At 37.6% G+C, this 10,755-nt stretch overlaps 1 pseudogene; it reads left to right on the top strand.

Moving 5' to 3' along the window:
* Positions 1–6,266: 6,266 nt before the first annotated feature.
* Positions 6,267–10,755, top strand: part of LOC103206158 — an 86,367-nt pseudogene continuing 81,878 nt past the window's right edge.

Raw genomic sequence — 10,755 nt, 5'->3', positions numbered from 1 at the left:
GTAAGTCTTGAGTTCAGTTGGTCAATGCTCTTACATGAAAGAATCATAAAATGGAGAATTGCTCATATAAATTGTTCATTTTGTGTGTGTGTGTGTGTGTGCATGCAATGATGCTGCAGTGTTTCCATTTTAATCACTTTTGTCATGCTTCTTGTTATCTTCTCTAGTAATTCTTTGTTAATTTTAGTGACTCATTACATAACTGTAGGCAAAAACAAGAGCTACATATGAAAGAAATAGTCAAAACACATTCAGAACAATGACAGTCAGTGTTGAGTGGCAAAGAATGATTTTCATTGGGTATGTAGCGACAATGTCTTTTGTAGAACTAGAACTAGTAGAATTGGAAATGTGCATCCTCATTGGTGATATTTATTCCGCTTTTCAAAATGTCTATTCATGAATCTGGCATTCTACCAATTAAGTTTTGGCATGTAAGGGAGACTTCTCATATGTTTTGTGTTTAATGACATAAATATAAAATTTCCCTGGGTAAACTTTGATCAAAACTTTTTAACTGATAGATTCATTAGTCCTATAAAGTTTGTTGTTGTTGTTATATGCCGTTAAATCGGACCTGACTCATAGCGACCCCTCCTTGGGTTTCCAAAGCAGTATCACTGCGGAAGTATATTGTCCCATCTTCCTTCCGAGTAGTGGCTGGTGGGTATGAACCACCAGCCTTCTGGTTAGCAGTCAAGTGCCTTAGGCACTATGCTACCAGAGCTCCTCCTATAAAGTTTAGATATACAAATAAACAGAAGTATTTTAATGGAAAAATTTTAATGAGGAGAACTTCTACAGGATATGTCCATTTTTATAACGCTTTAAATGTATCCACATTTTCCTATTCCCTGTTCCTGTGAATAATCTCCTTTATCCCCACTTCCATTAAATATACATTTCTTTTTCAAGACATACATTCAGTACATGTCCAGTACACAGTGTCTGGAAATTTCAAACTTCTGTTCTAATCTAGGTTATCTGTACATCCTATGTCCTCCTATTCTTATCTGTCTTGTCTAAGGCAACACAGTATTTAGCTGTCTATTTACTTTTCTCTGTTCCATATATTTTTCAGATTCTCTGAGGGCAGGAACTATATCCAGCTCATTTCTAAATCCCCACATGTAGTAAAGTGCCTAGCACATGGCAGCACTCAAAAAAGTTCAATGAGTGACGAAAGGAAAGAATAACAAGCCTGTAACAAGCCTGTGGCTCAGGAGAGAATCTAGAGATGCTGACACATATTTATAAATCTTCCTTAAGAGCAAGCAGTAGAAGATTTAGCAGTGAATGTGCTCACTCCAGGAGAATGCAAATAGCAGTGGTTCTCAGATATGGCTATACTTTAAAATTATCTACAAAAAAAAAGAAAAAGAAAAAACTCACTGCCACCAAATAGATTCAACTCTAGCAACTACCCCTTGGGCTTCCGAGGCAGTATGTCTAAGGAAGTAGATTGTCCAATCTTCCTTCCGAGGAATAGCTGGTGGGTTTGAACAACCAGCCTTAAAATTACTTAAGGAGCTTTTTTAAACAACAACAACAGAAAAACACCAACTCTCAGAATCCACCCAGAAATACTAAATAACATCCTTGAAGGGGGGGGCAGGTGTTCCTGTTTTGTAAACTATCCCCACGTAATTGTAACATGAAGATGGAGTTAAGGAACACTGCTAGAGTTGACAAGAAAAGAAAAGATACCAGCTGAATGCAGAAGTTTTTAGAATAAAAATATCTAAGGATCAGGATAAGAAAGAGTAACTCAGGTTAGGTGTAAGATGCAGGACAGATTTCCTAGACAGGAAATACTAAAACAAAAAGGGAGGGAAAGGGAGCAGGAGAGTTTGGAAGTCAAAGCCCACTTTATTAGGAGTTCTTTAGATGGGATGCTAAAGAAGGAATCTGGATTACAGGAAGTTAAAGAACCAAATAAATGTAAATAACCACTAATATTTCTAAAATTGTAAGAAATATTTGTTAAAAAGTATTTTCAAAAAATTAATGTATCTTTCCTTCTTTAATATATACTCATTTCACTATTATTGCAAAATATTAAAGTATAAATTCTCACAATAAAATTGTAATTATATAATCCCAAAATTATAATGCAATCCACAATTAACATGAATATATCTTCCATGTAATCAGAAAATGATCTTTACTTGTTGTTGTTGTTGTTAAGTGCTGTCGAGTCATTTCCAACTCATAGTGACCCCATGCACAGCAGAACGAAACACTGCCTGATCCCATGCCAGCCCCACAATCCCTGCTACACTTGAGCCCATCATTACAGCCACCATGTCAATCCATCTCCTTGAAGGCCTCCCCCTCTTTCGTCGACCCTCCACCCTACCAAGCATGACATCCTTCTCCAGGGAATGGTCCCTTCTGACAACATGACCAAAAAAGGTGAGATGAAGTCTGGCCATTCTTGCTTCCAAGAAGCATTCTGGCTGCACCTCCTCCAGGACAGATCTGTTAGTTCTTTTAGCAGTCCATGGTACTTTTAGCATTCTCCGCCAGCGCCACAACTCAAAAGCATCAACTCTTCTTCGGTCTTCCTTATTCATTGTCCAGCTCTCACATGCATACCAGGCAATTGGAAATATCACGGCTTGTGTCAGGCACATCTTAGTCCTCAAGGAGATATCCTTGCTCCTCAGCACTTCATACAGTTCCTACGCAGTTGACTTTCCCAATGCTACACATCGTCTAATGTCCTGACTGCTGCTTCTGTTGGCATCGATTGTAGAACCAAGCAACGTGAATTCTTTGACAACCTCAATCTTCTCTCCATTTATTGTGATGCTGCTCATTGGTCCAGTTGTGAGGATTTTTGTTTTCTTTATGTTGAGATGTAATCCATACTGCAGACTGTATTCTTCAACCTTCATCAGTAGGTGCCCTAAGTCATCTTCACTTTCAGCAAGCAAAGTTGTGTCGTCTGCATATCTCAGGTTGTTAATGATTCTTCCTCCAATCCTCATACCACCTTTTTCTTCATGTAGTCCAGCTTCTCGGATTATTTGTTCAGCATATAGATTGAATAAGTGCGGAGAAAGAATACAACCTGACGCACTCCCTTCTTGATTTTAAACCATGTAGTGTCCCCTTGTTCTGTTCAAACGACAGCCTCCTGGTCAAGGTACAGATTCCTCATGAGTACAATCAAGTGCTCGAGAATTCCCATTCTTCTCAATGTTATCCATAATTTGTCATGATCCACACAATCAAATGCCTTTGCATAGTCAATGAAACACAAGTAAACATCTTTGTGGTATTCTTTTCCTTGAGCCAAGATCCATCTGACCACAGCTATGATATCCCTTGTTCCACGTCCTCTTCTGAATCCAGCTTGAACCTCTGGAAGTTCTCTGTCAATATACTGCTGCAAATGTTTCTGAATTATCTTCAGTAAGATCTTACTTGTGTGCGATATTAATGATATTGTTCTATAATTTCCACATTCTGTGGGATCACCTTTCTTTGGAACGGGCACAAATATGGATCTCTTCCAGTCAGTTGGCCAGGTAGCTGTCTTCCAAATCTCTTGGCATAACTGAGTGACTGCCTCCGATGGAGCATCTGTTTGTTGAAATATCTCAATCGGTATGCCATCAATTCCCAGAGCCTTGTTCTTTGCCAGTTTTTTCATTGCAGCTTTGACTTCTTCCTTCATTACCATTGGTTCTAAATCATATGCCATTTCCTGAAATGGAAGAAATGGATCTTTACTTAGAGTGTACATAAACAGGTATAAACTGTGGGAACCCAGAAAAGGGAACTAATCTATTTTTTTATTTCACTGGATGAGACAAAAATGATTTGCATGCAGTTATATTGAATGAGTAATATTTGTCTTCTTATTTTGCTATTACTTCAATAATGTATACTAGGATATTCCTCATCAGAGTATCTTATTGCCATTATTGACTCATGGCCAAGATAATACAGGTCAGAAACTGTGGTAAATTGTCAACTTCTCCTAAATTGAAGAAAAGTAATTGCTGTGTAAGCATGACTCAGAATGAGAAGAAATGGCTATAACCATGCATTCATAATTGGAACATGGAATGTAAAAAGTATGAAAACTGTATGTTGTCAAAAATCCAATAGAACGCATAAAGATTGCTATCATAGGCATTGGTGAGCTGAAATGGACTGCTATTGGCCATTTTGAATCAGATAAACATACGATCTACTATGCCACGAATGATGAATCAAAGAGGAACACTGTCATAGTCATTGATAACAAGAACATTTCAAGATCTACTCTGAAATACATCATTATCAATGATAGGACAATATCCATATGCCTAAAAGCAATACCAATTAATAGGACTATTATTCAAATTTATGCACCAACTACTAATGCTAAAGATGAAGACATTAAAGACTGTTAGCTACTTCTGCACTCTGAAATCAATCAAACATACAATCAAGAAGCATAGGTAATCATATTTTATGTTTCTAGTTTTCCCCAATATTTCCAAGCAGATACTTTCATATTTCTTTATATTTTCACACTTCATAGATGTAATGCCTTCATTTATTCCTCTACAGAGAATGTAAGTTTCTATTGAAGAAAAGTTATTATTAATGAAATCTTCACCTAACCCAAAAATACTCTCTGCAGAGAACTATTAGAGAAATAAAAGTTTTATTATTGAATAAGTATTACCAGAATGTGATGATCTTAGGCAATCCACTAAAGAGATTGAAAAGACAGAAAGAAATCTTAACCATTATGTTCATAAGGAGGTAAAATCATTCCCTTCATATTTTAAAGATGTGTTAGTTTTTCTAATCTTTCTGGCCCAGAGATAGGGCTGTGCCATCTTAGTTAATGCTATTCTTCTAGGAAAAATAGGAAGGTATAAGAGAATTAAGAGTGCTGGTGGCAAAGCGTTTAATGCACTCAACTGCTAAACCAAAGGTCAGCAGCAATTCTCATATCATCTGCTCCCTGGGAGAAAGATGAGGCTGTAAAGATTTACAGCCTTGGAAACCTGACCAGGCAGTTCTACTGTGTCCTACAAGGTTGTTATCAGTAAGAAATGCCTCCATGGTAGGGGGTGTGATTTTTTTTTTTTTTTTTTTGCTTATAGGAGAATTATGTGAACTTACATTCACATACTTATTGGAAAGGTAAACATTTACAATTACAATTATCTAAGTAAAATCTAAAGAAAGGCATGGAGGAGGGGAGTTCCTGCCCCTATTTTCACTGGGGGAATTCACCTGTTTATTTTCCATTTGTACTTGTCCTTATAGTTCATACTATATTTTGTGAAACTCTTATCAAAAACACCTAAGGTCTTGTGGCTCACAAGTTGGGAAACTCTTCCAGGAGTCAGAGTTATTTCTTTCATCCTCTACTTGTCTCTTTCTGAAAGAAAATGTTTGATCTTTCAGCAAATACAGGAATAAAACTTTGTAAGCCTTTAAGACTTCTATTTAAATTAATATTTTTTTGTAATGTGCCATGTATTCCTGAGTTTTCTGAGATACTATAGCTTCAGATTCCTTGTAATTTTTCAGTAAGATCAATCTTTATCTCACTTTTACGTCTGTTTTAGCTGTTTGATATGCAAATTCAGTTATGTGTAAACTTTCTATGAAAACAATGGAACAATTAAATAAGTGGTAGATTATGAATCTCAACTTCACAAAATAATTGAGATACCATCATTTCTTTCTATATGGCCTTTGGGTACAAAATCCTCTTTCTTGGGGGAGAAAAGAAAAAAAACTTCCTTGACCTACATCACTCTACAGAGACCATCCTTTGTTTATTATTCTTTCAGGCATAAATCCTTACTACCTACTATCCATCTCTCCCCATTCTTTTTGACCCAACTCTTGAAGGCTATCACTCTCACTACTCATTTGAAACAAAAGTTGAGAAGGTTATTTTTATTAATGATAGATGGTGCTAAATCCATTGGTAAGTATTCAATTCTCACTTTAATTAAACTATTGACACTATTTGTTCACTATTGACACCATTTGTTCAATGAATGAAATGTTCATTCAACACTTTCTACAACTGCCATCCATGACACCTTTTTATCTGAGTTCTTCTACCTTACATGTTAATCTTTCCTAGTTTCCTTCTGTTTCTTCATCTTTCCTAAGACATTTAAACTTCAAAATGCTGAAACGTGATATATCAAATTTCCTAATCAAAAATTCTTTGTATGGTTAATTTACCACAACAAGTTGACAGGTGAAACAACAATCTCTTTATTCTCGTCACCATGGATAAACCAGTTCTTTTCTACACTTCAGGAATTCAGGCTAAAGGTACTAAAGTAATTGTTGATTTGTCTCTCTCTCTCTCTCATCTCACATACAACTCAGAAGCAAATTCTATTGACTCTACAATAAAATATACCTGGAATTTGTTCCCTCCTCACCAACTCCAAGGAGGCTTGGCAGTGCAGTAGTTAAGCAATCAGTTACTAATCAAAATGTCAGCAGTTGAATCTACCAGCCAGTCAGTGGGAAAAAGATGTGACAGTTGACTTCTGTTAAAATTGTATTGTGCCATCAAGTCAATTCCAACTCACAGTTAACCTATATAGGATAGACTAGAACTTCCCCTAGGACTTCCTTGGCTGTAATCTTTAGGAGAGCAGAATGCCAGGTCTTTTCTCCCACTGAGCTGCTGCTGGGTTTGAACTGCTTCAAACTGTTTAGAACTGCTAACCTTTCAGGTGGCAACGTAGCACTTAACAAAGTGCAACTTACAGCTGTGGAAACTTCATGGGGCAGTTCTTCTATGTCTTGTAGGGTTGGTCTGACTGAAAAAATCAACTCAAGAGAAATGGGTGTTGTGTACCAACTCTAATATATTACTATCATGCAACCATCATTCCTTGTCTACATTGTATTATCCTATTATTTTATCTGTCCACATCCATTTTTATACCCTAAGATATAATGTGCTTCCATATTCCTCCCAAATCTTTCCATAGCAAAGTAAAATCCTTACATTTTTCTGTTATTGTTGTTATTAAGTGCCATAGAATCAGTTCCAACTCAAAGCAACCCTATGTACAACAGAATGAAACACTGGCCAGTTCTGCACCATCACAGTCTTTGCTATGCTGCAGCTCATTGTTGCAGTCACTGTGCCAATCCATCTCATTGTGGGTCTTCCTCTTTTTTGCTGACCTTCTACTTTTCCAAGCATGAGGTCCTTCTCCAGGGATTGACTGGTTCCTCCTGATAATATGTTCAAAGACATGAGACAAAGTCTGGGCATCCTCATTCCAAAGGAGCACCGTGGTTATACTTCTTTCAAGACAGATTTGTTAATTCTTCTGGCAGTCCATAGTATTTTCAATAGTGTGGTAGTTAAGTTTGTGTGTCAACTTGGCTAGTCCTGGTTGAGTGGCTGGGCAGCTGGTGGTACTTATTCTCCATGATGAGACTAGTAATAAACCATGGTAGAATCTACTGTGGCCACCTAAGTAGCTGCCTTAAGGATGTGGTCTGCTTCCTGTATATAAGCAGAAGCCTTGGGTCTCTAGCTTATGGCATGCCTGAACCGTGCAAGTAGCTGAGTCATTGTTCAGCAGTTTTCAGCAGCCTGGCATGCTTTGCAATCTTGGGACTTTTAATGGACTTGAATTAATGTCTTGCCCTGTGGTTTGGTAATATCAGGACTGAGCCTTATTACTTGTCAACCTTGGGCTTGTCAGCCTCAGCAGCCAGCAGCTGACTGAAGAAAAGCCCTAAATTCAGTAGGCTGGGAGCAAAAGGTAGAGTTGAAGCCCAACATTGAAAGGCTTTCATCCAACCCCTAGAGCCTGGCACTTTGAACTCAGACTTAAAGCCTCCAAATTGTAAGAATAAATTCGTTTGTTAAGGCCATTGCATTTCTGGTATTTTCTTGTTAGAGTGGCACTAGGTAATCAGAACAAATAGTCTCTGCTATCATAATTTAAGTGCATCAATTCTTCTTTAGTTTTCCTTATTCATTGTTTAGCTTTCACATTCATATGAAGCAATTAAAAATACCATGTTTTGCCTTTCGTATTCAAAGTGACATTGTTGCTTTTTCAAACTTTAAAGAGATCTTTTGCAGATTCACCCAATGCAATATGTTACTTCATTTCTTTTCTGCTGGCTTCCATGGATGTTGATTGTGAATCCAAGTAAAATGAAATCCTTGATAACTTCAATCTTTTCTCCATTTTTCATCTATTTATCAATATGATGTGCTTCTAGTCTTCACTTTCAGGAAGCAAGGATGTATCATTTGCATATAGCAGGTTGTTTATGAATCTTCCTTCAATCTTGTTACATTCTTCTTCATATAGTCCAATTCTTGGATTATTTAATTAGCATAGAGATTAAATAAGTATGGTGAAAGGATAGAACCTTGATGTACAACTCTTCTGATTTTAAACCACACAGGATCCTATTGTTTTGTTCTAATGACTGCGTCTTTGTCTTTGTACTGGTCCTACATAAGCACAAGTAAGTGTTCCGATATCCACATTCTTTGAGCTGTTTCCTATAAGCCTTATATTGGATCAATTACCAGCAGTCATGGATGCAATATTCAAGACATTAAATGATGTTTTGCACTGGCAAAATCTGTTGCAAAAGATCTCTTTAAAGTGTTAAAATCTGAACATGTTATTTTGATGACTAAAATATGCCTAGCCCAAGCCACGGTCTTTTCAATTGCCTCATATGCAAGTATATGCTGGGCAATGAAAAAAGAAAGATCAAATGAGAATTAACTTATTTGAATTATGATGTTCATGAAGAATATTGATTTTTTTTTTTAATTTTTATGGTGATTTGGGTGAAAGTTTACAGAGCAAATTCACTTTCTATACAGCAGTTCACATACACTTTGTTTCATGACATTGACTGCAATTTCCCACAATGCAACGTCTCCCCTCCCACTTTCTCCCCATAGTTACCTCTTCCCTGTGTCTTCCTTCCTATGCACTCCTGCAACTCCAGATGTCTCTGTGTGCATACAAAGCCCTTCTATTCTCCCATGGTTGATCTCTCCAAGGAGTATGGGTACCAAATGTAAACATTGAGCTCATATGCCTCTTTTGTTTGTCTGGAAGCCACAGGAGTGGGTTCAATTCCAGACCTGAAGGGCAGCTAGGGGCCATACTCTCAGGGTTTCCACCAGGCTCTATCAGATCAGCAAACCTGGTCCCTTTTTACTTATGATTTTGAGTTTTGTTCCACATTGCTCTCCCACTCCATCCAGGATCTCCTACATAAATCCAACTCCGAGTGGTTGACAGTGGTAGCCAGGCACCACGTAGTTCTGGTTTCATGGTCACATAGGTTGAGGAACCCATGGTGTACCAGTCCCTTGGACTAATTGTTTCCATATGTCTTTGGTTTTCTTCATTCTTCTTTGCTCTGGACAAGTAGAGAGACCCATTGTTGTATCCAGATTGTGAGTTGCAAGCTTTTACAATCCCAGTTGGTACTCACCATATTAGGAAGTGGAACAATATTTTTGTATTAGTATGTTATGCCAATTGAGTTTGATGTTCCCTGCAACTATGGTCCCGAGCCCACAGGTCCAACTATTCGCTCCCTCTGGATAGCAGGATGTGGCCAAGACATGACTAAAACCGTGTTCTTGGGAAACTATATATATGGGAATTCTTATAGAACACACAAATGCACTTGTAGAAACATTGTCTGCCAACTTTATACATGGTCTCAGGCGTGCTCCCTCCTCTATAGACATACCTAATAGTTCAACCTGTTCACCTATCTGTCCTCCTGTATATTAATTTTTGCCTTCACTGACACTGCAGTACTGTATATCCAAAAGGGTTCATCTTTGTTTGTATCTCCCATGTACTTCTCTATGCCTTCCTCTTCCTCAATGCCACCATGTTGATCACTCATATCTGGTACATTGTCCTTCTCTTCACCCAAATCAATACTTGTCTCTACCTTTCTAACAGTATTCCCTCCCCTCCCCTCCAACCCCTGGTAATAAACAAAGGAAATTTCCTTCTGTATATAAACCTTTCCTTGACTTTTTATAATAACAGACTAATACAAAATTGGTCCTTCTGTGATTGACTTATTTCACTCAGCATAATGTCCTCTAAGTTCATCTACTTTTGGTGATGTTTTCCAGATTGTACATCACTCTTTAGGCTTGCATAGTATTCTATTCTGTGTGTGCACTATAGTTTGGTTATCCATTCTTCTGTTGATGGGCACCTGGGTTGTTTGCATTTTTTGCTACAGTAAATAGTGCTGCCATGAACATGAGTGTGCATATATCTGTTCTTGTCCTGGTTCTCTCTTTAGGATATATACCTAGTAATGGAATGGCTGGGTCAAATGGTATTTTTAATTCCAGATGTTTAAGGAACCACCATACTGCTCCATACCGCTTTGCACAGTGGTTGTATAGTTTTTCAGTCTCACAGGCCGTGTATGAGAGTCCCAATCACTCTGCACCCTCACCAGCATTTGTTATTTTCCATCTTGTTGAACTTTGCTACTAGTGCACGGGCAAGATGGTATCTCATTGTTGCTTTGATTTGGAACTCTCTAATGGCTAATGATCGTGAGTATTTTTTCATGTTTGTTGGACACTTGAATATCCTCTTTGGTGAAGTATCTATTCATGTCTTCTGCCCATTTTTTAATTGGATTATTTGTTTTTATCTTGTTGAGGTGTTGGGGTTTTCTATAAAATCTAGAGATAAGTCCCTTGTCAGATATGTTATT

This window comes from Orycteropus afer, unplaced genomic scaffold, assembly GCF_000298275.1.
Source record: "Orycteropus afer afer isolate SDZICR_OR568_19922 unplaced genomic scaffold, OryAfe1.0 scaffold00301, whole genome shotgun sequence".
In the NCBI taxonomy this organism is placed as follows: Eukaryota; Metazoa; Chordata; class Mammalia; order Tubulidentata; family Orycteropodidae; genus Orycteropus; species Orycteropus afer.
This window is presented reverse-complemented; position numbering and strand designations above follow the sequence as displayed.